At 41.6% G+C, this 27,174-nt stretch overlaps 1 protein-coding gene across 33 annotated transcripts in view; it reads right to left on the bottom strand.

The window, feature by feature from the left end:
• Positions 1 to 27,174, bottom strand: part of LOC138745038 (transcription factor Maf-like) — a 374,863-nt gene that overhangs the window by 88,565 nt on the left and 259,124 nt on the right. The window contains exon 3 of one of the 33 annotated variants that reach the window (XR_011345950.1): positions 811 to 881. The exons of 31 other annotated variants lie outside the window; for them this stretch is intronic. The gene's annotated coding sequence lies outside the window, so the exon portion shown is untranslated. Of the gene's footprint in view, positions 1 to 810; positions 882 to 17,789; positions 18,107 to 27,174 lie in introns of those variants that run through there. One more of the 33 variants, XR_011345959.1, reaches the window with a different exon arrangement.

Below are 27,174 nucleotides of genomic sequence, written 5' to 3'. Positions count from 1 at the left end.
ATTTGAGTTCAAGCCAAATGCCTCTTGGATGAAATTAATGCATGTTTCCGTTGGCACGGCGACCTTGTTTTTGTGCAGTGATTGGAATCTCGCATATATGTGGCTTGCTGTGAACGCTGGGCACCCAAACCAGATGTCCTTCAGTAGCAATTTTGACAGGGTTAGAAAATAGTAAGATAACTGTTTAAAATATTTAACAAAATGATGATTGAATGATTCAGACGGCTTAGGATCATTGTTGTACAGAGTCTTGGCTCCAGAGAAACTTTGGGAATCTTGCACTGTACAAACAGAATCATTGGAAATGTGACATATCAAATGATACGGGATGGAATTGAACCCACTTCTCTGACACACTCAATAATGCAAAAGTAGATTCAAATAGAATCTTGAATGTGATAAAATGTCCCAAGCTTCCTTCCTATAATTGTCTATGCTCTTGTGTTGCCTGGTTTGGAGAATGTTTTTTAAGAAGCAAGATTGACAGAGCTAGAGCTTTTCTCTTTGGAGCGACAAAGGATTAGAGGTGTACAAGATAAAGAGGGGCAGAGAGTAAACAACCAGCACCCCAGGGTCTCATTAGCAAAATCCAGAGGACATCTGTTTAAGGTGAGTGGAGGGAAGTACAGTAAAACCCCTGATATCCAGCACCTATGGGGATTGGTAGATGCGGATAAGTGTGTTTTCCAGTTGCTGGAGACTTGCAATGCCTAACTAATTCACCTACTTTCAGAATAAACAACTTAAAATACTGTACTTACACTGAGTAAACTTCATGTATGTGAATATATAAACCTTAAAGCCTTTTACTTGATTTTCATCACATTCTTCTAAAACATTTAATCATTGCTGAATCTGCAGGTTCCTCCCCCTCCACGGAGCTGCCCGAAAAACGAACAATAACATTATAGATAATTAACCACCCCCCTCCCCCAATTTTACAGATAAAGCCTCTGACCGAGGCAACTCTTAATATCCAGAGATAAGGAGATACTTTAAGTGAGTCACGCCAACCGCGAGCAGCATCAACCTACTCTTCATCCTGGACGACGCCATTGCTGTTTCACACAAGTTTATTCAAACAGCTGTAACGGGCAGTGCACGACCAAGACATTCTGCTGACTGAATATTTGCTCCCCTCTTCATCAAAGGTTCATGTGTTTCTTCAGAGAAAATTCACTTTTATAATTTTAAATTTACCTATTATTTGAATCCCCTTTGCTTTAATTTTTAACATTTATTTTCCTTTTTTTTGCCAGTTGCTTGAATTCCAAATACCAGGGTTTATTTCCTGTATAGGGGAAGTGTCAGAGGTAAGTTTTCTTTTTATAGAGAGAGTGGTGTGTTCCTAGAATGCATTGCCAGAGATGGTGGTGGAGGCTGGTACAATAGGAACACATAAAGGACTCTTAAATAGGCATACAGATGGAAGAAAAATAGATGGTTATGCGTGTGAGGTAGGGAAGGATTTGATTAGATTGTGAAGTTAGAGGACATTGTCTAGAATATCACAGGCATCACTCTTCCCACCATCAAGAAAATCTAGAGGGAACATTGCCTTCAGAGAGCAGCAGCAATCATCAAGGACCCATATCATCCAGTACATGCTCTGTTTTCACAGCTGCCATCAGGAAAGAGGTGTAGGTACCACAAGACTCAAACCACCTGGTTCAGGAACAGTTGCTACCCCTCCACTTTCAAACTCATAAACAATGAGCTCAAAGAGATCCTCATTCAAGGACTCTTATTTTGCACATTATTTATACAAGATATTTTTTTCTTCTGCGTCGTGCAGTCGATTTGTTTACATTCATTATTTACATTTCTCTCTTTTGTATATGTATCTTTTCTTCAGTAGAGATGTTTTTGCTCTACTTATAAGTAGAAATTCTGCCTCTCATGCAGAAAAAAGATCTCAGAGTTGTATATGATGTCGTGTATGTACTCTGACAATAAATCTGAATTTGAATTTGAACTTTGCTCTATGTCTGAGAATGGGGGTGTGTTTCAAATCCACCTTTTTGACAGAATAGCTGGCCCTCCAATCAGAAAAAGAGCTTGCATTTATATATCACGTTTTCTTCTCTTCACAGCCAGAGAAATGCTCTTGGATTCTAGTCACTGTTGAAATGCCACTGCACAATTTGTGCACAGAAGATCCCACAACTACAGTGGGATTTTGCTGCATTCATCAGATTTTAGTGGTGAAACACGAAAACTGCTAATGCTGGAATATTGAGTGAACAAAGTTGGAGGGACTCAGCAAGTCAGGTAGTGACCATGGAGAGAAACGGTCAGTTAATGTTTCAGTTTGGAACCTTTGCATTGAACCTGAAATATTTACTGACCATTTCTAACGATGGATGCTCCCTGACCTACTAAGTTTCTGAGTTTAGTGTTGTTGGTTAAGGGTAGATATTGGTCAGCATATCACGTTACAATGTCTCTGGCTGTCAGGGGCCTTCTGGAGAAATAGTTGAAGACTTCATTCACATCTGAAGAGCAGTGTCTGTTCCATTTTTGTGTTGTGCTCAAGCATCTCAAATTTAATTGGACCTTTTGACTCAGAGACGACTGTAGGATCTAAAAAGATTACTATAGCTGGGACAACGGCACTGTCAGAACCACTGAAATGGCATTGTTGCTGTTGGTGCAGACCCGTGGGGGGGCAAGGAGTAGAGATACAGCACTCCCGTAGAGTCCAATCGACCAGTCAACTGCTGTCAGCTCCGCAAAGATTCTTAATGGCCCATTATAGGAGCTGATGGTGGTTTTATTTAAAATCCTGCAACCCCGGAGTCTGCACCCAAGATGGCAGCGCCTATTAATGAGGAGCAGCCATGAGCGTTTGCAGACTCTGGGGAGGCAGAGGACTGGCGCATGGCACCAGAAAATGGGGAGACAATTCCCCATCTGAGAAGAAGAAGATTACCCATGGGGACGGTGACCACAGTGGTGGACCAGTGAGGGGGCTATGTGGCTCAAAGACCAATGCATGTGGTGGTCTGCTGGTGACTCAAGGCAAGGAATCCACGGAGGCTGTAAGATGCCAGAGACTGCTGTCGGGAGACTCATGCTAGGCTCAAAACCAGCTGAAGGAGTATCAGATGTGAACGGGTACTGAAGGGTTCCTGAACATGTCATAAGTTTGGATCTGGAGCTCAGGTTGCCAGTGGTTTGGACTGGACTCTGTGTGGCTGCAGAAGTGCTGGAGGTGAATCTATGGACACTCAGTAACTCTGGTGGGTGGGTGGGTGGGGGGGTCTCTTTTCTTCCCTTTCTCTGACTGTCAGAGGCGCTTCAGGCAATTTCTGCCAATTGTGAATCTGTTGGCCTTGCAGCAGGCAAAAGCAATTTCAAGTAATATGGCACTGTCTTATTACAATATCAATAAACTGAATCTTGAATATATTGGATGGGTAATATTGATGAGGTTCCATTAGGTGTGAAGTGGGGCAATCGTTAATTCCCAAAATAATGTTGAGGTTGAAGAATGGCATTGGCAGGATTCTGTTGGTGGAAGGAAGGCAGAGCTAGGGGGCAGTAAAGGCTTTGACTACAAGTGTGATAATTGATTGGGCCCCTGCAAACCTTTTGGTAACTTGAAACCAAACTTTCAGGGATTCTACTTGTTAAGAACTACTTGTTAAGAAATTTTATTGAGTGATCACAACAGATGTCGGGATTACTAGAAATTAAAATACAACCAGTAGGAAATGAGTGCTAAGATCAATTTGACATTGAATAGATTATCACGGCTGATAATTTCTGGTCTGCAACAATCAGGATATGCATTCAGAACTGCAGGGAAGAGGAAACTATCAATGGAAATAGCAACTTAAAGTCAGACAAATGCCGCTTTCAGGTGCTTGGGTGCAGATAATGCGCCAGCAGACTCAGCTGGGGGAGTGCAGCTGGGACGTTCAGGTGGTCGCAGAGAAGACGTCTTTTGGTCTCCTGAATGTGCCAGCTGAAGGAGATCCGTGTCCGAGCGAATGCCGGCTCCTGTGGCTGTAGTCCTACTGCTGCTTTCAGGTGCAATGGAGGATTCTCCGAGCCGGAGACTATACCTGCAGGAGGAGGGTTAGGTAAGTGCTCCTCCTGGCCGGGTTCTCTTTCAGGTGGCCACCCGACAGCTGCATTGGGGTAGAATAGGTGGCTTTACAGTCGGGTATTGTAGCCACCTGAAATTCGCTAAAGAAAGAAATAACTTGCATTCAAATAGTGCCAGTCTAATCCTCAGGACCTCCCAGAAAACTCCAAAGGTGATTAATTACTTTTCTTTTTCAATCTTTTTTATTGGTTTATGAAAAAAATATCCGATACATAGTTACATATGATATAATGTTCAAGTAGCAGTAAATTAAAATAATCCATGTTATTGATTAAAAATAAGGAAAAGAAAAAATATTTATAACTAATCTAATTAAATTTCTAACCCCAACCTATTGTTTGAGCGATTACTGTCAAAGTCAGGCGTCACCTACTAATTTCAAAACTAATAGGTTCAGATAAAAAAGGAAATGAAAAGGGGAAAAACATAAAGACCAAAAATAATTAAACTATAAATTTTGAAAATAATTAAAAAAAAACCCAAAGAGAAAAAAATTAATACTTATTGTAGTAGTTGAGCACTTAATTTTCTGTGGAGAGAGAGAGGGATGCCATCAAATCCGATCATCATTGTGTCTGGGTGGGAGGGACATCTTTCTACTACAACTCAATGAACCTCTTATCAATCAGGGAAGCCAAAGTGACCACATGGGATTGAAATGGAGTCAAAATTAAGTCCATTGGTCCGCTTGTTCCAAAAATACCAATAAATGGCCTCGGAGAGAGATTTATATAAAGTGCACTAAATACCTCTTTCCAGTAGTAACAAAGTGAGGGACATCTGATATAAACAATCTTCCTGAGCTGTACACTGATCACATTTAGAGGATATATTGGGGTAAAATTTAGCTAATTGAACTTTGGAATAGTGGGCCTGATGGACTACTTTACATTGTAATAAGGAAGGTCTAGCACAGAGAGAGAGGGTGAATGTACATTTTTAAAAATAGACTCTCATGTATCTTCAGCAAACAATTGTTGAAAATCATGTTCCCAAATGCTTTTAATGTTAGATAAAGAACTATTGCTAGATCTTAACAGTAATTCACCAAGGGCTGAAAGCAGTCCTTTCTGATTAGGTCTAAAATTGTATACTCCCAGATAAAATCTAAATCTTAGGGAAGCCTCAACGTTAAGGAGTTTAAGAATGTCCTAATCTGTAAATAGCAAAAAAAATGTTAATTTAAATTTGGCAGATAATTGCTCAAAGGAAGCAAAGTTGTGGTCTATGTACAAGTCAAACCAAGATTGAAAGCCCCACCTGGACCATCAGTATATGAATTACTTTTTAAAAGGTAGGTGGAGTTATAATGCAGGGAAATACAACCACTGTTGAGTAGATGTTGTGAATTGATGGCTGGGGATTATTTTAAGAATGCCAAAACATAAGGAAGAAGAGCAGCTGCTTCACTATTCAATAAGAATGTGGATGATTTGATATTTGGCCTCAACACCACTTTCCTGTCTGATTTCAGGATCCTGGACACCCCCCCACCCATCCCCGCAAGAGTCAATCTTTCTCAACCTTCAATATCATCAATGATTCGACCTCTAGGTCCATGGATTCCCAACACTTTAAGGGAATCCTCCTCAACTCTGATATGAATCGGAAATCTCACTCTTCTGAAACAATGCTCGAGCTCTCAATTCCCCTACAAATGGAAATATCCTCTCATCATTTATCACTTAAATACTTTAGTTTCAATAAGATCCATTGATAAAATTCCAATGAGATCCAATCCTTTTAATTGTTAGAAGAAACACCCTTCACCACACAAAGTTGTAAACAAATTTTAGCGAGTTCAGTAATAGATTCTGAATATTTCTTCAGCATTTTTTATTAAAATAGAGAGCAGTTCTATCAGTATGCTCTTTCAATAACCAGTACCGAAGTGGGAAAAAAAAACCATTGTTAAAACACTGAGCGGGAAGTACTAAAAGGATGGGTAACTCTTGGAGTGAGCACCTTGGGAAATGAATTATTTAACTTTATCGAAGATCATTATTCTTTTTTCCCATTCAATTAGAAATCAAACTCTTCTGTCCCACAACAAAATCAGTAAAATCTTGTTCATCTTCTTGAAATAGGTGTGTGTTGCAGTGGATACAGTGGAACATTGGATTCCTTTTTCAGACCAACTGATAGCTGTTCTGAATATTTTCTATCTTCATCTGTCAGCTCCAAAGCCACAATTATGAACAAGTCATTAATGTCCGTGTAGCTTTGTTCTTGAGATATCTGCTCTCATTTAAGTAGTGTCCTTCAATTTTGGCCACTGGGTATCAACAGTTTCACCATTGAAAGCCATGGTTTCAGCTTCAATTTATCTCAGTTGTTGTAGATTTAGAATCCCATTTTCCAACTGAACCTAACCGCTGGTCTGTTGCACACATTGTGCATCATGGGATGGATTCAAAATGAAGGTGCCTCCTCAAAATGGAGGATTGTCTTTAGCTCAAGCAACATTTTATTCCAGTGCAGTCTGCAACCTCATGACCCAACAGATCTCTCCTCACTGCAATTATTAGATATCTTGGTAATGAATTAAACAAAACAAAATTCTATTTCTACAACAAAGACCTCCCCTAAATCAGGACCTCCTTGATGAGATTTGGCATCATTTTTTTTTGGTTTGGAAATGCTTGTTGAAGGCACTTCCATTTCTTTCTCATATTCTTAACTTGCTTCACCTTAAATGTTTTACTGCTTTGAAGTGCATTTCAATCCTGAAATAAATCTTTCAACTGCTTCTTACAATAGACGTCCCACACATAATATAATCTCTGATGTGAAATTCATGTAGATGGAGTATAGATAGGCTTTGCATTTATTTTGTATAGAGAATGTATACACAAGTTTACCCCTCTGGTAGGCTACAAATCCATTGTCTCTCAATACAATTTAAAAGCTCAATAACCTGGATATTACTGGAGAATGGAGTCAATACCAAAGTGACCTGATAGCATTTGCCAGTCAGTTCATGAGTATCCAAATGGGATCACGGTTAGCACAGGTGGGTGGCATGGTAGGTATAGCATTTAGTGCAATGTTATTGCAGCACCAGCGACTTGGGTTCGAATCCGCCAATGTATGTGAGGAGTTTGTACATTTTCCCCGTGACCTGCACAGGTTTTGCCTGAGTGATCTAGTATCCTCCCATTCTCCAACATGGGTTGTTAGGTATAATTGGGTTTCAGTGGCTGGAATCTAATTCTACTGTGTTTTAAACAATTACATAAATGAATATGCAAGAATATTCCAAACTTCCTAACAGTTTTCTGTTGCCAATTCAGCAGTCATCTATTTTTGTATTTCCCAACCTCTGGTGTGCAAAGGGTCATCTGTGGTGATGCAGCAAAGGTAAATGCGAATCATGGGTCCTCTACCGGCATCACCTACAGCTCGTAGAACGCTTCCACCAGTGTTGTCTCCGCTCCATCCTCAACATTCATTGGAGCGCTTTCATCCCTAACGTCGAAGTACTCGAGATAGCAGAGGCCGACAGCATCGAGTCCACGCTGCTGAAGATCCAGCTGCGCTGGGTGGGCCACGTCTCCAGAATGGAGGACCATCGCCTTCCCAAGATCGTGTTATATGGCGAGCTCTCCACTGGCCACCGTGACAGAGGTGCACCAAAGAAAAGGTACAAGGACTGCCTAAAGAAATCTCTTGGTGCCTGCCACATTGACCACCGCCAGTGGGCTGATATCGCCTTAAACCGTGCATCTTGGCGCCTCACAGTTTGGCGGGCAGCAACCTCCTTTGAAGAAGACCGCAGAGTCCACCTCACTGACAAAAGGCAAAGGAGGAAAAACCCAACACCCAACCCCAACCCACCAATTTTCCCCTGCAACCGTGTCTGCCTGTCCCGCATCGGACTTGTCAGCCACAAACGAGCCTGCAGCTGACGTGGACATTTACCCCCTCCATAAATCTTCGTCCGCGAAGCCAAGCCAAAGAAAAGAAAGAAGAAATGCTGATAAAGAAGCAACGTGTAAAACAAGGTTGTAAATTTGACAACTGGAAATTCTCAAAAAATGTTGCCACCAAAACTAAACAAAAATCCTGTCAGTGGTATTGGTATTGGCTCGAGCTCACCAGTGCCACATCCCTCAACAGCTGGTGGTTCATGGCTATGTTATGGCCGGTGAGTAAAAGAAAATACTTAAGGTGGTCTATGGGTGAAAAGAGTTTAAGAACCACTGGCTAATTGAATATGGAGCATTCAAAATAAATAAATCTGACATCCATGCATTTTGAGGCCTCCAAAATGCTTTATCGCCAATAAGCTACATTTACTCTTTTAACTTGAAGGGCAGCAAGTGACATAACTCACAGAGCTGGTGTCTCATAGTGTCTGATCTCCAGTTTTCTCTGTGTAGGGTTTACACATTCTTTCCATGATCCCAGGGTTTTCATCTGGTGGCTCTGGTTTCCTTCCACATTTCAAAGTCATGCTGGCAAGTAAACTCCCGTTTGAGTAAATTTGTGGTGAAAATAATCAAAGGGGAGTTGATGAGAGAGAATAGTAAGAAGTACAGGAGAATAGGAATGGAACTAATAGGATAGAAATGGCATTGACACATTGGGCTGAATGGAACTTTGTGTAGTTATGGGCATAAGATAAGGTTTTTACAAACAGCAATTAATTTGCATATAGCAAGCTTCTACAGTCAGTGCCATGATGGTGACTGAATGTTTTGTAATGTTGACTGTGTTTAAGGCAAGCACAGGACATTATGGTTAACTTCCATGTCCTCTTTCAAACTACATCCTGCCATCTCTGATAGCTGCACAAAACATCAAGCAGGGTTTCAAACTGAGATCTTATTCTGCGGAAGAGGATCTCACACGCAGAACTAGGATAGTTACTAGATAGTGGAACGTCAGTCAAGACTTCTAGGAGGATTAATACCTAACAACTTTGATTCCAAAGTCACCGATTAAGCCACAGCTGACACTCACGTAGGTTTGAGAAGATGAATGGTCAAATTCCTATTCTCAGCTATGCTTTGTAAAAGTGCTTTTTTTATTCACTAGAACTGTCTTATTCCAAAATTATATTTCCGATGTTGATGATTTTGCAAATGTACTTTAAAACATTTCCATTGAAATGCATATGTTTCTCATGAAGTTCATTAGAGATGAATGATATGGCTTCTTCACTGACCTTAAGTAAATTATTGCGAACATGTCTCACGTGTCAAATCTGACTGCAGTCATAGAAAATGACTATTATAATTCTATGTTATAACATTCAAGTGGAAAGATATCCGTTTAAATAAAAATAACATTTTCATTTGGCTGAACTTCAGACTGATGGAATGGCAGTATATTTATTTTATTTTTCTAACATTTTTAATTAAAATTAAAATTGTTTTCTTTCCCAGTTCCGCCTATGAAATTTTCACTCCTTCACTAGGTTGACTCTAAAATTGCCCCTGAATTAGGTCAGGCAAGCCCATCAGTTGGATTGAATTCAGGACAATGAATAATGGACAATGTGTGATAGGGTTCCTTTGCAATAATTCTGTGTACAGTTAGGGGCCATATTGCAAGGCAGTATTCTGTTGAAGGACTTCTTCCAATCATTTATTCAGTGCAAAGCTAATCCAAAGCAGGTTACTTTGATTAGTGTTTTTAAACCATATCTAAGTTTGGCAAAAGATTATTAATTGATAATATACACAAGCATGCATCTTCCTTCAGCTTTATAAATGAATATTGGCATCCCATTCTGGGCTACCTGTTCATCTGCACCTTTCCTTGCCCCAATGCCCTTTACTGTCAATAAAACGTTTTCAAGTGTTTTCACTCACTGTTGAAATTCTGGAAAGACAGCAAACTTTCACAAACTCCCAAGAACAATCTGATAATGACTGGCTAATTTGCTTTCTCGGTTATTGACTGGGCCACTTTGAAATAATTTATTTCCATCAGGGAGAGTAGTGGAATTATATTCCAGAGACAGCACTTATTGCACTGCATTTCTCCCTCAGCACTATACTGGACTGTCAATCTAAATATTTGTGTTTAAACTTCTGGAGGAGTTTAAACATGAACCCATAAACGTTGAATTCACAAGCAAGTTCCTCTGTTCAAACTAAATGTAGGGCCAGTGAATGCATTCAGCACCTAAAGGTCAGGTGCTTATCAGACACTAGACTGCATTTAAAAGTCTGAACACAAAAGTTGAGATAAAATGTTAGTCAGTTCAGAAACACATTTTCCATGATTTGTCAACACGGCGGAAACAGAATGTCATTTACTGTTAGTAGATTCTAACACTACGGTTATTGACTGAACTTTCAGAATCTGAGGTAAACTTTCCCCACTTCTGATGACTAAAATGCAAATAACATTCCTCTGCCAACACCTTGTGCAACACATTTGCCCTCTTATTGGTTCTTGATTTGTCCAAAGTAAATTTATTCCAAGGTGAAATCACCGAGAGAAAGTGACTTCAAAGATGCTTGTAGCTTTTGCTCATACTGCTTTCTTCCAAATAATTGCAATGGCAGGGATAAAAAGGCCAGATCTACTCAATGGGTCTTGAGAAACATGAGATGTATGTCTGGGTATAATTGTCTGATGATATCAATATAGAATCATTATTGCTTAGGTAAGTATTACATGATGTTTTCTCTCTTTAAAACAAGAATATTCATGGCACCATAGAACAATACAGCAGAGAAACAGGCCCTCTGGGCAATTTGGTTCACTCCAAACTATTTGTTTCTGCCTATTCCCACTAACCTGGACCCAGATCATTAGGCCTCCATACCCCTCTCACATTCCACCCAGGTACCAATCCAAATTTCTCTTAAATGATGAAATCCAACACTTCTCCTTGCAGCTCATTCCATACTCTCACTACCCTCTGAGTGAAGAAGATCTCCTGATAGTCCCCATAAATATTTCACCTTTAACCCTTAACCAACATCCTCCCATTCTTGACTCACCTAATTGGAGTGGGAAAAGTTTGTTTGCATTTATTCTATCTATACGCCTCATACCTCCATCAACCTTTCCCTATAATGCAACTTCAAATGTCCATGTACTCTTTGAACCTTATTGATATCGTTCCTTTAGTTAGATGACCAAAACTACATAAAATATCCCAGTTTTGCTGTCACCAAAGTCTTGTACAACTTCATTATAACATCCCAAAAACTCCATTTATGATTTAACTATCTGCGATGCCACTTTCAAGGAATTATGGTTGACTAGATTCTGAAGAGCTCTACCACTTAGTAAGAAAATCCTATCATGGTTTCTTCACTCTTATACAATGGGATGTATTGTATTTGACTCACCTATACTTCTGACAAGAACTGTAGGTTAACATGAGCCACCACAATGTTTGTGACTCAGAAGCCCAATAGGTTTTGTACTCTATTCACTGGCAAATGTAAAAACACTGAAAATGAATAGAAAACTGTGCAATGATAGATCTGTGATACTATTCCATAAAAATCTTGACTTGGAGATGTTTTGGTATTTCTGTCGAGAGACACTAACAAATTTGGCTCAAACTTAATAGATATGTTCCAATTTTATGAAGGATGTTGTCTCTGTTAAATGCGGTACTTTGGATATCAGTGAGTTACTCATCCAGCTGCATAATTGTCCATAATCCTCAGAGATTTGAAGCAAATAAATAACTGATCAAAACCCCCCCCCGAATAAAATGAAAATCCTTCACTACACCCACTTATTAAAGGTCTCTCATTTTGTGGGAATATTAAGTGGTTGTAGCAATATTTTATGTGGTCCTTTATTAACAATTAAACATTTAACTGAGCACACACCTGTTGCAAGGAAATGGAGCATTTGGATGAAGCCCATGCAGTCACGGGGAGAATGTACAAACACTGTACAGAACAGACCCAGAGTGAAAACACCCAGTAAATGCTGGAGGAACTCAGCAGGTCTCGCAGCATCCATAGAAGGTAAAGATATATTACCAATATTTTGGGCCTGAGGCCGCCTTCAAGGTATGAGCAAACAGCTGGCAGGTATTTTAATAAAGAATGAGAGAAAGGTGGAAGAATGGGAGGGGAGAGTCCAGACCAACAAAAGATATGATAAAAGGAAAGGTGAGAATTGTTTTTGGCTCTGTGAAAGGAGACAGAGGGAAAAGGGAGAAAGAGAGAGAGAAAGGGAGAGCATGAGCATGTGAGGGGGACAAAGATGGGGGGGGGGTGAGTGGTTACCCACACATCAGTCCTGATCCCCTCTTCCCCCACACACACCAAAGACAAGATTCCCCTTGAGCTCACCTACCACCCCACTAACCTCCATGTAATCTTTGAGAATAGATCCTGAGGTCAGGATCAAACCCTAGTCACTGGAGTTCACTAAAAGTTGTGGGACAGTGCCTCCTGAAGACATCCTTAAGATTATTTTAAAAAATACAATTTCTTTGAGAAGAAAGATCTGAATTTTATGGTGCCTTTCATGACCTTAAATACCTGAAGTCGGTGGACAGTCAACAAAATACCCTTTAAATTCACTTTGTATTCACTTCTCTCTTACTACCATGAAGGACATCTACAACTCTCGATACAGGCAAAAGGCAATAAACATTATGAAGGACTCCACACACCCCTCAAGTAAACTGTTCTACCTTTTTTTATCTGGTAAGAGGTACCGTAACACTTTGGTCTTTACATCCAGATCGGGGACCAGTTTTTTTTTACCCCCAAGCCAACAGGTTCCTGAATTCCCAAAATGTATATGGATGGTGTACTGTGGACTTTTACTCTTAATATTTTAAACTTCTAACTAATATTTATGTAAATTTGCTCCATGGTCCTGGAGAAATACCATCTTGACTTTACTGTGCGAGCATAAAGGTGACGACTTAATTTGTCTTGGCAAGATAGCAGCCATTTACACACAATATGTTTTGGCAAATAACTGTTCAAAATCCTGGTTTTGTGAGTGATTGAGGAATAAATATTGGTCAAGTTGTCAACAACAATAAGTCAGCTGACAGAGAGGAGGTTTGGCTGATCATAAAATAGTGTGTGAACAATAATCTGAGTCTCAACATGGACAAGACAAAGGAGACGATTGTGGACTTCAGGAGGATGAAGGTCAACCACTCTCCATTACTTATCAATGGTCCTATCATGGAGAGAGTGTAGCATAAAGTTCCTTGGTGTGCATATAAAGAGGGATGGATCCTGGACTCACAACACCTCTTCATTAGTCAGGAAGGCTCAGCAGCGCCTACACTTTCTAAGCTGGCTGAGGAGGGCAAAGTTACCAGCCCCCATCAGTAGCACAATTGAGAGTGTTCTGTCTGGCTGTATCATTGTTGTATGGAAGCTGTAAAGCATAATATTTGGACCAGAAGTCACTACAGAGGAACATTAAAATGGCCCAGAAGATCACTATGGTCTCCCTTTCCTCAAATGGACATTTACTGGAAGCATTGCTTAAAGAATTGCATGGAAAAGGACCCTTTTCCTCCACCGCATGGTATCTTTGACCATTTACCATCAAGAAGGAGGTTCAGAAGTATCAAAATCAGGACTGCCAGGCTGAGAAATAGCTTCTTCTCACAGACTGTGAGATTAATTAACTGTATACTTCAACCAAGTGTGTGTGTGCGCGCGCATGTACGTGTGTCCACTGTGGTCCAGATAAATGCTGTTTTGTTTTGTGCCCACCTCACTGACAAAAGACTAAGGAAGAAAAACCCAAAACCCAACCCCAACCCACCAATTTTCCCTTGCAACCGCTGCAACTGTGCCTGCCTGTCCCGCATCGGACTTGTCAGTCACCAACGAGCCTGCAGCTGACATTAATCTTCGTCCGCGAAGCCAAGCCAAAAAAGAATATACAGATAGTCAGATGTGCAGAGCTCTTCTCGATAGCACTGACATCTTTCATGTTTAGTTCAGAAATTCACTAGCGACTCGTGTTTATTTTGCCTTAAAGCCCGTGTGGGCTTATAGCTGCGTCCAGTTCTAAAGGTGTCATTAAATTCACAAGTGTGACTGGGTGCCAGGTATAGGCTGCAGCCTTCCTCACAGGGCAGAAGAAGGGAAACTGGGTGAAAATTGGGTTAATCTGGGATGAGGTTTCTCATTCAATGTAATAAGAAGAGGACACCATGGATGAGAGCAGCTTTGTTGAAGGAACCAAAGGGATCAGAATCAGAATTTATTGTCACGAACAAGTCACGACATTCGGTGTTTCAGACCTTTGAGGTTAAAATAAGAAGCCTATTCTCATAAGTTTAGGGAATGCAATTCAAAATGTATATAATGAGTCATTGCTTATAAATGTTTTACTCTCCATAAATTTGTTTTTGCTTAATAATGAAAGAGGGATCCCAGTCTAATGACACTGAAGAATTAATCACCCTTTACCGTAACAAATGTTAATCAGAGCCACTCACCAAAGGGAAATTTATTAGGACAGGTCAGTGTAAAGGTTATTTGTGATGAACAGTTATGATATAAGTTATGATATAAGCTCATTATCAATTTAACTTTACTGCTGAGAATGCAGGAAGTGTGCCGTGGGTAGGTCCGCAACTGAAAGGAGAAAGGGAGTACAATTCTCCAAAAAAGGCTTGGTTTTCTTAAACATAACGTGGAGGCGGGAAGGCAGGGAGAGGGTGAGAAAACACTCGACTAATCTCACCTGACCTCTACCCCTTACGGCCACATTGAGGAGCCTTCTTTGGCTTGAGATCATGGAAGATTATACCTATGCAGTCATGAATATTCGTTTTGTCATTGATTCTATGTGGCCTCATCTTGGCTAGATCTGCTGGCCTCCAGGATCTCTGCACTCGTTCAATTCTTGCCCAACGGTTCATTCCTCATTCCCAGCAGCCCCACGATTGGAACTCATGAGCTGGAATTTTGCTGTCTGCACCTTTCTCCGTAATTCTGCTTTGGGCTATCTTTCCTGCCAGAGAAATATCCTGAAGTTGGCCATTTTCAATTTTTTGGCTAATTATACACATTGTGCAACAGCACATTTTCCCTTTTTATTTTTGCGTGATTTTAGGGAGTAGACGCATAAATTAAACATAAATGTCTGGTTAGTAGAGGAATGAGCGCAACGTTATTGCATCTCCAGCAATGTGGGTTTGTGAGGAAAAGACTGGCTGTAGACTTCAGGTTCATTGAACTCTCATCCACCTGGGAGTCTCATGTCTGGGGCTGTTAGATCCATAGAAAACTTGCAGCACAATACAGACCCTTCAGCCCACAAGGTTGTGCCAAACATGTCCCTATTTAGAAATTACTAGGCTTCTATTTTCCTAAGCTCCATGTACCTATCCCAACAGTCTCTTAAAGGACCTTATTGTATCCACTACCGTTGCCGGCAGCCCATTCCAAGCACCCACCACTCTCAGCATAAAAAAAACTGACATCACTTCTGTACCTACTCCCCAGCACCTTAAACCCATGTCATCTTTTGGCAACCGTTTCAGCCCTGGGAAAAACCCTCTGACTATCCACACCAGTTATGCCTCCCATCATCTTATACACCTTTATCAGGTCACCTCTCATCCTCCACCACTCCCAGGAGAAAAGGTTGAGTTCGCTCAACCTCTTTTCTTACGGCATGCTCCCTAAACCAGGCAACCACCTTGGAAATCTCCTCTGCACCTTTTCTACGGTTACCACGTCCTTCCTGTAGTGAAGAGACCGGAAAGGTGCACAGTACTCCAAGTGGGGTCTGGCCTGTTCTACTCTGACTAACAAAAACTGATGGTGGATGATAGGAACACTATCTGCTAACTACATCTTCTGGAAAGATCTGTGGATCAACAATGTTTTGTTTCCAGTTTCAAATGATTAGCTTGCTGGACTGTAACATGATTTCTTTATGCATAAAGGGAATAGAGCATGCTAGTGAGTATAACAGTTGATAGATCTTGGCAATTTCTTAAATTAATGCCTCCTGTATTCTTGAACCTTAAAGTTCCTTAATTTGCAGGTGATTTATAAAAGTAATGAGAAAGGAGCTTATTTAAACATAGAATACATGATATATTTAATGGATGTGCCCCTCATTCGGAATGTCAGCATTCATTGCCCACTCCTAACTGGCTTTTAGAATGTAGACATGAGCTGCCTTCTTGAATCACTGCAGTCAATAGTGGCATTCTTGTTGGGAAAAAGTATATCAGTTTCTGGAATGATCAACAATGAAAGAATGTCCAAATCAAGGGGTATCCATGATTACAATGGGGCTAATTCCCACATATTGACTATGTCTTTCCAGATGGTAGGGCTCATGGTTGGGAAGCACTGTTGACGATGGGCTGAGTAGACTTCGAAAATCAAGAAGTGGCCACTTAAGTTGATGGCTGTGTGCTTGATAAGCAGATGCTAGTTTACCAGGTATCTTGAATTCAGTTTGGGCTGCACTCTTTCAGGCAAGTAGATAGAATTGCATTGCAATACTGACTTGTACAGTGTAAATGGTAAAAGTAAAAACACAATGCTGGAGAAACTCAGCAGGTCAAACAGTGTACTTTTTTATAGGAAAGATAAAAAACATTTTTAGCTTGAGCCCTTCATCAAGGTATGAAAAAGTCTGTGCAGATGCCTGAATAAAATGGTGGGGGCAGGGGGAGGAGTACAGTCCGAAAGACAGGAGGTAAGAGGTGGATAAAGGAGAGAGGGCACATCAGCAAACATGGGAAGGGTGTGAAGAGCTGGAGGAAGGAAGACAGAGTGAATGGGAAGGGAGAGAGAGGAGGGAGTAGTCTGGCAGAAACTGGAAAAGTCACCGTTAACACCATCCATTCAAGGAGTGCGCAGATGGAAAGTTAGGTGTTGCTTCTCAAATTTACAGATAGTCTTGGTTTGACAATACATGAGGCCATGCACAGACATGTCAGCGTCGGAGTGGGGCGCAGAATTTAAAGGGTTGGCCACTGGGAGATCCCTGACTCCGATGCGGACAGAGAGAAGGTGGTCAGCAAAGCGATCTCCCAGTCTCTCTGACGTAGAGGAGGCCACAATATGAGCATCAGATGCTGTAGACAACTCTCATGGACACACAAGTGAAGTCTTGCTTCACTTAATAGAGAAAGGCTTTGGGGAGTCTGCATAATAACCAGCCACTTCCCTGTCCTTGCATTTGTGCATCTGGTCCAGTTAAGCCTGTGGTCAGTTGTGTCCTTCTGAATGACAGAAGTTCATCAACAGTGAAACATTTGAAAGGAGAGATAGTTAGCCTCTCACACTTTATAGCTCACAGTTAACTGGCGTTCACAAGCTAAGGTCGGTAGTTAGTGATTTTCCCTCTTCTCCACCTTTCCCCATTCTAAAATCTCACATAGATTTAAAAGGTAGACATCATTGTCAGGAGATGGGAATCCTGGTCATGTCATGTCTTCAGTCTGTTAAAATAGTCAATCCAAAACCCTAAATAATCCTGGGTGGAATCAAATACTCCTTCTCAAGTGGCTGGAAGAGTGGTGCAGTTAGGAGACCCTTTGCCTCAGAGCTCCAGTGACCCTAGCTCAACCCTGACCTCCAGAGTTTGCCCTTTCAAGGACCTGCCCCACTGTCGTCACATCACTTTTCTCCCCTTCCACTGAGCAGAAGATACACAAGCTTGAAAGCACAAACCTCCAGATTAAAGGACAGTTCCTTTTCTGTTGTTATCGGACTCTTAAATTGGCCTCTTATTGGTAAACAATAATGTCCTTGTTTACTGTTTTCACTGTACTTTGCACAAGACTCCGCATTTTGTCTTATATTATATCTTGCATTCTTGGAGTGGCACCGTTGGTGCAGCTCTATTACAGTGCAGGCATCCCAGGTTCAAATCCATCGGAGTCTGCAAGGCGTTTCTACATTCTCCCTATGACATGCATGGGTTTCCTTTGGGTGCTCCAGTTTCCTTCTACATTCCAAAGATGTACAGGTATGGTAGGTTGATTGGTCACATGGGTGTATTTGGGCAGCTTGGGCCGGAAGGGCCTGTTACCAGGTTTTATCTCTAAATTTAAAAAAAAATGACACTGTAACACTGCACTTTGTTTTATTACTGCATTTTTGCTGTAACTTCCTTCTGTAAGTATGGATTGACTTGCTGGGTTAGCACATCAAAGAAAGCTTTTCACTGTACAACAGAACATGTGTCAATAAATACTTCTATTCTCCCTGTGGCTGTAAAAACACAGAAATTCTGAAGGAAATCAGCAGGTCTTGTGGTGTCCATCGGAGGTAAAGATATACAGTGTACTGTATAACCAACATTTTGGGCCTGAGGTATCAATAAAAAGCAGAGAGATGTCTGAATTAGAATGCCAGGGAGAAGGGAAGAATGGGCAGGAGGAGGAACCAACAGGCAAAAGCACTGTGGATGGCACACAGGAGAGAAGAAAGGGGAGAATTAACTGGGGGAGGGAATTAACTGGTTCTGTAGAAGCAGAGCTGGGGGAAAGGAGACAGATGGAAATGGGAAGAGAGCAGGAAGAAAGGAAATGTAGTGAAAGATGAAATGTGGAGGGGGGGGCTAATTGAAACTGGAGAAGATGTTAATGCCATCCAGTTGAAGGGTGCCCAGATGGAATATGAGATGATTTTTCTTCAAATTGCTGGGGTCTCAGTCTGGCAGTTGGCAAGGGAATGGGGTGGAGAATTGAAATGGATGACCACTGGAGGGAATCCACACTATTGCAGCAGACAGGGCCGAGGGGCTCTACTAAGCAATCCCCCCCCCAGTCTACATCCAGTCTCTCTGATGTAGAGGAGACCACAACAGGAGCACCGTATGCAGTAGATGACCCCTGCATATTCACATGGGAAGGCTAGGAAATTAAAATTGGTTTGGATAGGATTAGTGTAAAAATGGGTGCTTGCTGGTCATGATGCATTCTGGGGGCTGAGGGGGCTGAATTTCTCCATGACTCCAGATAAAAATGATCTTTGAGTGCAGAATGTGTTCATCTTGTAGATCAGAGGCCTCACTCTATGCAGACTTCAGGTTTTCTTTGTAAAACAGTCGGTATAATGTGGAGCGTGGGATGGGAGTGAGAGGCTGTGTTAATGTGTTAACCTCCCACTGGACAGTGTTAATTAGTCAAGGCTGTGCTATCTTAAGTGAAGTGATTCAGCTTTGATCACATCAGAAAACACCACAGCTCAGAGCCACGTTCAATCAGAAAGTGAACTGTGGTTTCTTTGGGAGTCCAGTTGGTGAATGTAATTGACATGTAAAAGCACACACAACCATGTCCTCTGACACTGAATTACCAGTATCTTTGCTTGCTGGAAAGGAAACTTATTTACAGAAGAGGGCTTCCATTCTCTTCACTCTTTACAACCTGAAATGACTTGCCTTGGATATTGCCAACTTAACCTAATCCAGTGATCCTTCCTGAACTCTGGCCTGGCATCTCTATTTAGTCAAAGGTGCAGAATGGCTGCTGCTGTGATATAAATCTCCACCCAAGAGAATGGAAATTGATGCAGAAAACAGAGAACAGAGGAAATATTGGGAAATATAGCTCAATTAACGCAGAATGAAAGTTTTAGCAGTGTAGATTATTTGCCGGAAATGAGTGCGGAGCACTTTCGAGGTCCCTTCACATCTTTCTTAACACTTCTCAATGCTCCAACCATCCTCATATAGAATTCTGATGAAAGGTCATTGAAGTTCACTTATTTTTCCTTTCTCTCTCTCTTTAGAAGCTGCCTGACCAGCAGATTTTTTTCCCCAGCATCTTTCTGTTATCTTTATCTGATTAACCTGCTGGTTGTTTTGCCTCTGGTATGCTCCTCTCCACCTCTCCATCCATATATTTGTTTTTGTTTACAGCTCTGTGACCTAGTGGCATTCAAATGTAAGCTCCCTAATAGGTAACCCGAGCAAATGTTGCTTTAAATATTCATTCACACAACAAAAAAGGGCAACCTTCAGTCTGTGCCCTCCAGAACTCTGCAACATTATGTTCTCTGAATAATGAATAATGTCTTGGCCATTCCTTGCATTTCTCTTACATTCTGTCAAATACCAATAACTCTTGTTTTGTTCCAGCTATTTTTAACTGCACCAAAACACCTCCTTAAATCTAAACGGCATCACATTTTAAAGTGTAATTTAGGAGATTGTAGAAAAGCGAAAGATTTTCCAGGTTGTGTAGTCTGTTTGACAATGTGATGTAAAACAAAATGTATGCATTGGATAATTTAAAGTGAATTCACAACTAAAAATGATTCACTTAATGAGTGTAGATAGAAAATGGATTTAGCACTTGCAGTTTCTGTTGCGAACAGAAGTACGTTATTGATTAGTCACTTAACTGTAATTGACTTGATGCACCATTTTTGATTCCCCCCTCACAATATGCCCTGTGCAAAGGTATTCTCTGCGGGGGTTGAAATAGCACTCTGTAATATTAGTAATAAACGTGTTAACCCCTTTGGGCCAAACTTGAACTAACTCATTGAAAATAAACATCACAGCTAAAAGAGGGTAGCAGAAATACCATTTCTTTAAATGACACCACACAATATGACTTCAGCATATCCAACCCCAGCTCTGAATTGCAGGCAACAAAGACCCTCCCAGTGGCCAACCATTTTATTTCTGAGTCACAAAACCCACGCTCACGTCTGTCTGTGGCCTTTTATACTGATCACCCATAGAAAGAAGAAAAAAGACTTTATCTTTTGTCTGGGCACTCACCAGCCAGATGGCATTTATGTCAACTTCTCTGCTTTCTGCTAACCAGCTCGCCTTTTCTTTCCCCTCCCCCTTTCCAGTTCTCCCCTCCACCCACCTAACCATCCCTCCTCTTCCTGATTGCTGCGGTCCTCTCTCTCCCTTCTTCACCTATCATCTCCTGCCTTTGACTCCTCCCCCTCCCCCCATCCTTTTGTCCGGATGCCCACTGGTGCTCTTTCATATCCTGATGGAGGCAAGACCAAAACATCGGTTATGCATTTTTGCTTTTGCTACATAAAGGATGCTGTTTGCAGCCGAGCTTCTCCAGCATTTTGTGTTCTTGATGTCCCTTTCCCACTTAGGGAAAGCAAGTCTCTCCCAGATGCAATCCTCTACCTTTCCTCCAGATTGCCAGTCTTTCCTCTGTCTGACTTGACCTCTCCTGCTCCCCTGATGTGGACCTCTTCCGTCTTAATTGAGGACTCCACCTCCTCTCTCCCATCCCGACCAAGGATCCCAGCCAACCTCCAAAATATTAACAATGTACTGCATCAAGATCAGCAGGATCCCTACTCGCAGATAAATATTGTGACAGATGTATAATCTTTTAATACTGCGTCAGAATTACTGGTATATTTCAAACAGGATCATGCTCCTTGGCCCTATTGATCTATGTCTTTTCTCGATATGACCCGTTTGTGGCCTACTTCATCTCATCCAATCAATTTCTTTTTTCTGAATGTGTTTCTTTTTGACTGCCTCATCTTGATTAGTCAAAAGATGCTCCACAGCTAAAACACACACTACATAAAAATGTGTCCTCTGAATTACTGGATTGCTTAGTCACTTATAACCCTCCGGTTTGGTTTCCCCAATCTGCCCCTCCTCTATGGAAGAAATATTTCTTCAGGGTCTTCCCTGTTCAATAGCCTCCAAAGCCTCTTTGCTCATTGATTTTTCTCATATGATGCAAATTCAGTGGTTCATCCTCAAGTAGAGAGATCTTGTGACATTCCTCTCCCACTTTGGTAAATCCTCCATCAACTGGTCTGCCATCCAAATGCAAACCAGGTCCATATCTGTGCAACTTTTGAAATAAAAGACCAGTAGCCATAGGTTTCTTTCCCACCCAATTCACAGGCTCTGACCTGTGAGGCGTATCTCAAGAAGGCAGCCAACATCATAAAGGACCCCCATCACCCTGCTCACAACTTCTTCTCCCTGCTATCTTCGGGTAGAAGGTACAGAAGCCTGAGGACCTATAGGTGTTTTTGCAGAATTTATTTGCAAAATACCTGTTCAACTGCAGCAAGGAAGGATCACAGCAGTAATGTACATTGTACTCTGCATATGACAATAAACTCATTCCTGATTTTTGGAGACTCCAATTACAGTACAACTCCAATTATCCAAAATGGTCAGGACAGGGCCTATTTCAGATAAACAATATTTTCAGATAACTGGCCATTTTTTTTTAAAACAGCCCAGTCACAACAGCAAATCGCTTGTAACAATGTTTAAACAACAAACAACAAGGGAAGGGTTTTAAGCATGAAATGACATTTATCTCTCAGCAAAAAACAACCTGAACAAAATAAGATAAATCCAACATCAAAAATTCAGTATTCTACTCAGAGGATTTTCCAAATTTCCAAAATTCTTTCAACCTGTGACATCAGTTCTGCTCTAAAAAAAAATTGGGATAACTGAGGAGTTCTAATTGTTCCGGATATCCTCATTCATCCGAAATTTTTCAGAGGCGAAATGAATTCATTTCAATTTTGACATTTTTTGGATAAATTAGGATTTCTGATTTTTCTGAAATCCTCAATTATCCGATAAATATTTTGGAGCAGAATAGACGTCACTTCTGGGTCCAAAAAAAATTCGGATAACTGAGGATTTTGGATAATCCGATTTCGGATAATTGGAGTTGTACTGTAGTTCACCTGCAATCTATTAATTCTCTGTCTGTTTTTCTCCACACTTCCAATCAAAGTTAACAGAACATATCAGACACACAGAGTTCAGCTTTGGTCACAATGAAATAACTCACTGAGGGTGCAGTTAAAGCAGAGCTTCAGTCTCAGAATTTCACATATTGACACATTAATCTTGCAGGCATGAACATATGTAATACTTTATCTGAAATTAGCTTCTTCAAATGTTAGTGTCTGAATGTTTAACATACTTGTACAAAATCCAGTTTGATGGATACTTAAAACAAATGAATCAATGCTTCCTTTGAGGAAGAAAGGAGGAATTTCACACAACCTCATTGACTTTGGTGGGGAAGAACACGGCCAAGTCAAAGGTCTTCAATAGGCATTAGAAATCAACTCGGACTACATATCTTTGCAATGTTATAAGCTTGTAAATTGGATTATTTTGTTCTACAAGAAATCCAGAATTTGGGTTAATTTATGAAACCCACTTTGTCCTACCAACCACTGCTTAGCCCCATCTCTCTCAACATTTTCAGTCCCATCCTCCATAGTTGAAGTCATCCCCAGGGTCACAGCTGCTGCATGACCCTGAGATAATCAGGAAAAGGCGGGGGGGGGGGGGGAAGTCCTTACAAAGCCAAAGTTGTCGCTGACTCTCACAAGAATAAAAGCGAGCTTGAACGCATTGCAATGCCCCAGGCAGCCATATCCCCTTGAGAATGATTTGTGGAAGGGTATATCAAATGACTCTCGATGGATGTGATTAATTCATTCGTACAATACCACATAATTATAAAGCATATTGATTTTATAAAACAGCAACTCAACTGCTTGGACCCAAAGCAAGGTTTCCATTGTGCTCTTGGTGTTAGCTGAATATGAAGATAGATTTATTTTTGATCGAATACTTGAACTGCTACAAGAGAACTAAGGAGCCAAATTGTGTGCAGGTTTTAGTTTAAAATGGAGAAGGAAATTCATGCTCAGGGTTACAAGCTGGGCAGGGGGTGATGGAGGATAAAAATATTAATTAAATAAACAGCCAGCATTGCAAGGTTAAATTTAACTATTGGTGATGTACAATAACCAGCTCATTTTAAATTGGTGCATTTAGTGACAGGTAAAAGAAGTGTGTTCCACTGATGAGGAAAACAAAGTAAGTACAGCTTCCAGGAGAGGCAGAGCTTGATATGTACATCATTCAACCTAAGTTACTGTATTCGGTGTACCTGGTGTGGTCTCCTCTAAGTTGGTGAGACCAAACACAGATTGGATGACCTGCGCCCTGCGGGTTCAAAATTGAGCTTCCCGAAGCCAACCATTTTAACTCCTCCCCAACCGTTCCAACAATAGGTGTATCTGTCCTCAGCCCCATCCATTGTCAAGGTGAGACCAAATCTAACTTGAGGAAAAACACATCATATTTCACTGAACAGCCTTAAACCTAATGGCATAAACATTAATTAGCTGAGTGCTGGTAAGCAGGCATTCGTGTGGATTGTCACCTTGGACTTAGTGCGTTGACTTCTGATTCCATGTGGTAGACTGCTGCAGGTACCACATGCACTACATGCAATCCTTATGTGTTAACTTCATAAGAATAAATTTTCCAGATAGAAAAAATTGTATCAAGGATAGAACTCCAGAATTTGCCATGTAATTCCTCAATTAAAATATCATCTTTCACTGATACAATTTAGAATTCTCCAGTTTCCTTTTTATGTTGCCCTCCATTTGAAAAGTTATCTTTACTAATTTCCCCCCGAGTTCAGGTTTTTGTTACAGTCTTGACCTTTACAGAAGATTTTTTGGTGCATCCTCTTTGTAATGTTATTTCTGATGGAGAGAAACCGAAGGAGTTTCTTCAGTATTATACATTCATGACCTTAGAATTTCCCATAGTTTGAAGTCTGGTCACTGTTTACAAGCTTGAAGGCCAATTCTTAGTTTCTGCCACAATACTGAGCTCAATGATCCGATTGTCTGGCTGAGGAAATGAGGTGTTGACCTGGACTTCAGAGACAATGTCCCTCTTCTTCTAATCTGACCTTTAGGTGCACTTGCGGGAGCAGAAGGAAGTTCTGGGCATGCCGAATTCTCTCATAAAATCAGCCTGGATTGTGCACTCATATCTCTAGATTTGAAAAACATGTCTTTTGGATTGGAAACATGTCATCCACTGCTGAACTGAGAGATGGGCAAAAAATGACCAGAAATGACTTATACATGTTTCCCAAGTTACAACCAGAAAAGATATATTGTATTAATGGTAATAATCTATTCGTAATTCACTACTCAAGAATGGAGAAATATAGATCAAGGTGGAAGCTATACTCAGGTTCGCCCGGCCTTCCACAATTAAAGGGGTGCAGAAATTGGTAGGCATGGTAAATTTCTACCATCGCTTTCTACCAGTGGCAGCCAGGATTGTGCAACTTCTCTTCAAACTGCTTTCCGGCCAGCCCAAGGACCTGGAGTGGGACAAGGAGGCATCAGCAGCTTTTCACAAAGCGGAAGATGCTTGTGCACCCACGAGTCAACGTGCTTATGGTCCTCACTATCGATGCGTCAAACATGGCTGTAGGAGGGATCGACAGGAGTTGGAAGCCACTTGCCTTTTTCAGTCGGCAGTTGAGGCCACCAGAGCTGAAATACAGTGTGTTTGACCGAGAACTCTTGGCCCTTTACCTTGCCATCCGCTATATCCAGAACATTTTTTTAAGAGAGGGTTTTTACCATTTTCACGGACCACAAGCCCCTGACATTCGCTTTTGCTAAGAGGACCGCAAGGCAACAGAGGCATCTCTCCTACATCTTGGAATACACCACTGCCATCAGGCACATTGCAGGCAAGGGCAATCGCATGGCAGTCGCACTCTCCCTTACGTGCATTCAATCGATCAGCTCTTTGGCTCCTGAAATTGACTACACCACTCTGGCAGCAGTGCAGCTGCAGGACTCCAAGATATTGCCCTACTATACTGTCATTTTGGGGCTCAAACTGGAGGACGTGAGGTTTGGACCTTTCTGGAGCTTCGCTTCTCTGCAGCGTACCCACCAGACAACCAAAACCCATCACACAGGTGGTTTGGAAGCATCTTGTGTTCAACATCATTCATGGCTTAGTGCACCCATCCATGCATGCTACGATGTAGCTGGTAACCAACAAGTTTATGTGGCACAGGCTTCGTAAGCAGATCGGCCAATGGGCCAGAAATAGTGTACACTGCCAGACCTCCAAGATTCAGAGCCACGTCAAAGCCCTGCTCCAGTTGTTTCCCCTGACAGACAGGTGTTTCAACCACTTGCACGCCAACATCATTGGTCCCCTGCTGATCTCCAGAGGTGCCATGTACCTGTTCATCATAGTTCACAGACTTACCAGATGGCCAGAGGCAGTACCACTCTTGGACACATCCAAAATGTCCTACTCCTTGGCACCCAATTACATCACACCAGGGCCTACCACCCGCAGTCCAATGGCCTTGTCGAGAGGTTTCACCGCCAAATGAAAACTTCCCTGATGGCTCAGCCCAATGTCCCCAATTGAACTGACGAATTACCATGGGTGCTACTGGGAATTTGCATGGCGCCGAAAGAAGATCTGGCCTCGTCCTCCACCAAACTCCTGTATGGAGCCAAGCTTATGGTCTCGGGTGAATTTGTACCACTGGCCCGAGGACAGGAAGAACGACCCACAGGTCTCCTGACACGACTTCTGGAGAAAGTCAGCACCCTGGTGCCTGTCCCAACCTCACACCATGGTCTGACTGCCTCCTGCATCCCTAGGGAGCTCAAGGACTGCCAGTATGCGTTTGTGCACAGGAGGACGCATCGAACTCCACTTCAGCCAGCCTTAGGAGGTTCCTTACAGAGTGCTCTGACAAATGGAATGATGTATGTACTATTGACCATCTCAAACCAGCACATGTCGACCTGGAGCAGCAGGTGCCAATAGCGGAGAGGTCACTTGCCTAAATGAAAAAACTTTATTCAACAAATAAACTCATCACCTCCTGATGCTGGTTCTGGGAAGGGGGGGTGGGGTTCATGTAGTGGGCTGCACCGACTCGCAAGTGAACCGGGTCATGGAGGTCCAGGCTTGCACAGGGCTGAGTGCCTTGAGACACTGGGAGGCTGACGTCACAATGGTCCCGGGGGCAGCAAAGCATCATGGGGGTTGTGCTTGTAAGTTTGCACAGGAGTTCCAGTAAAACCGACTCACACCGACTACTGTGGCTTTGTTCGTGACAGAAGACTCATTCCACAAAATATTTTTTAGTGTGAAAGATTGAGGAAATGCTTGCATTTAAATAGCACCTTGTACACCCTGTTCCCAAAGCAGTTTATGCACAATGACCTTTACTGTCATATAAAAAAATAAGGTTGCCCAATTCTGCCAAGCAAGGAGCAGAACGTTTCTTCCATGAAGAATATGAATAAATCAGG

Source organism: Narcine bancroftii, chromosome 10 (genome assembly GCF_036971445.1).
Source record: "Narcine bancroftii isolate sNarBan1 chromosome 10, sNarBan1.hap1, whole genome shotgun sequence".
Taxonomy (NCBI): Eukaryota; Metazoa; Chordata; class Chondrichthyes; order Torpediniformes; family Narcinidae; genus Narcine; species Narcine bancroftii.
This window is presented reverse-complemented; position numbering and strand designations above follow the sequence as displayed.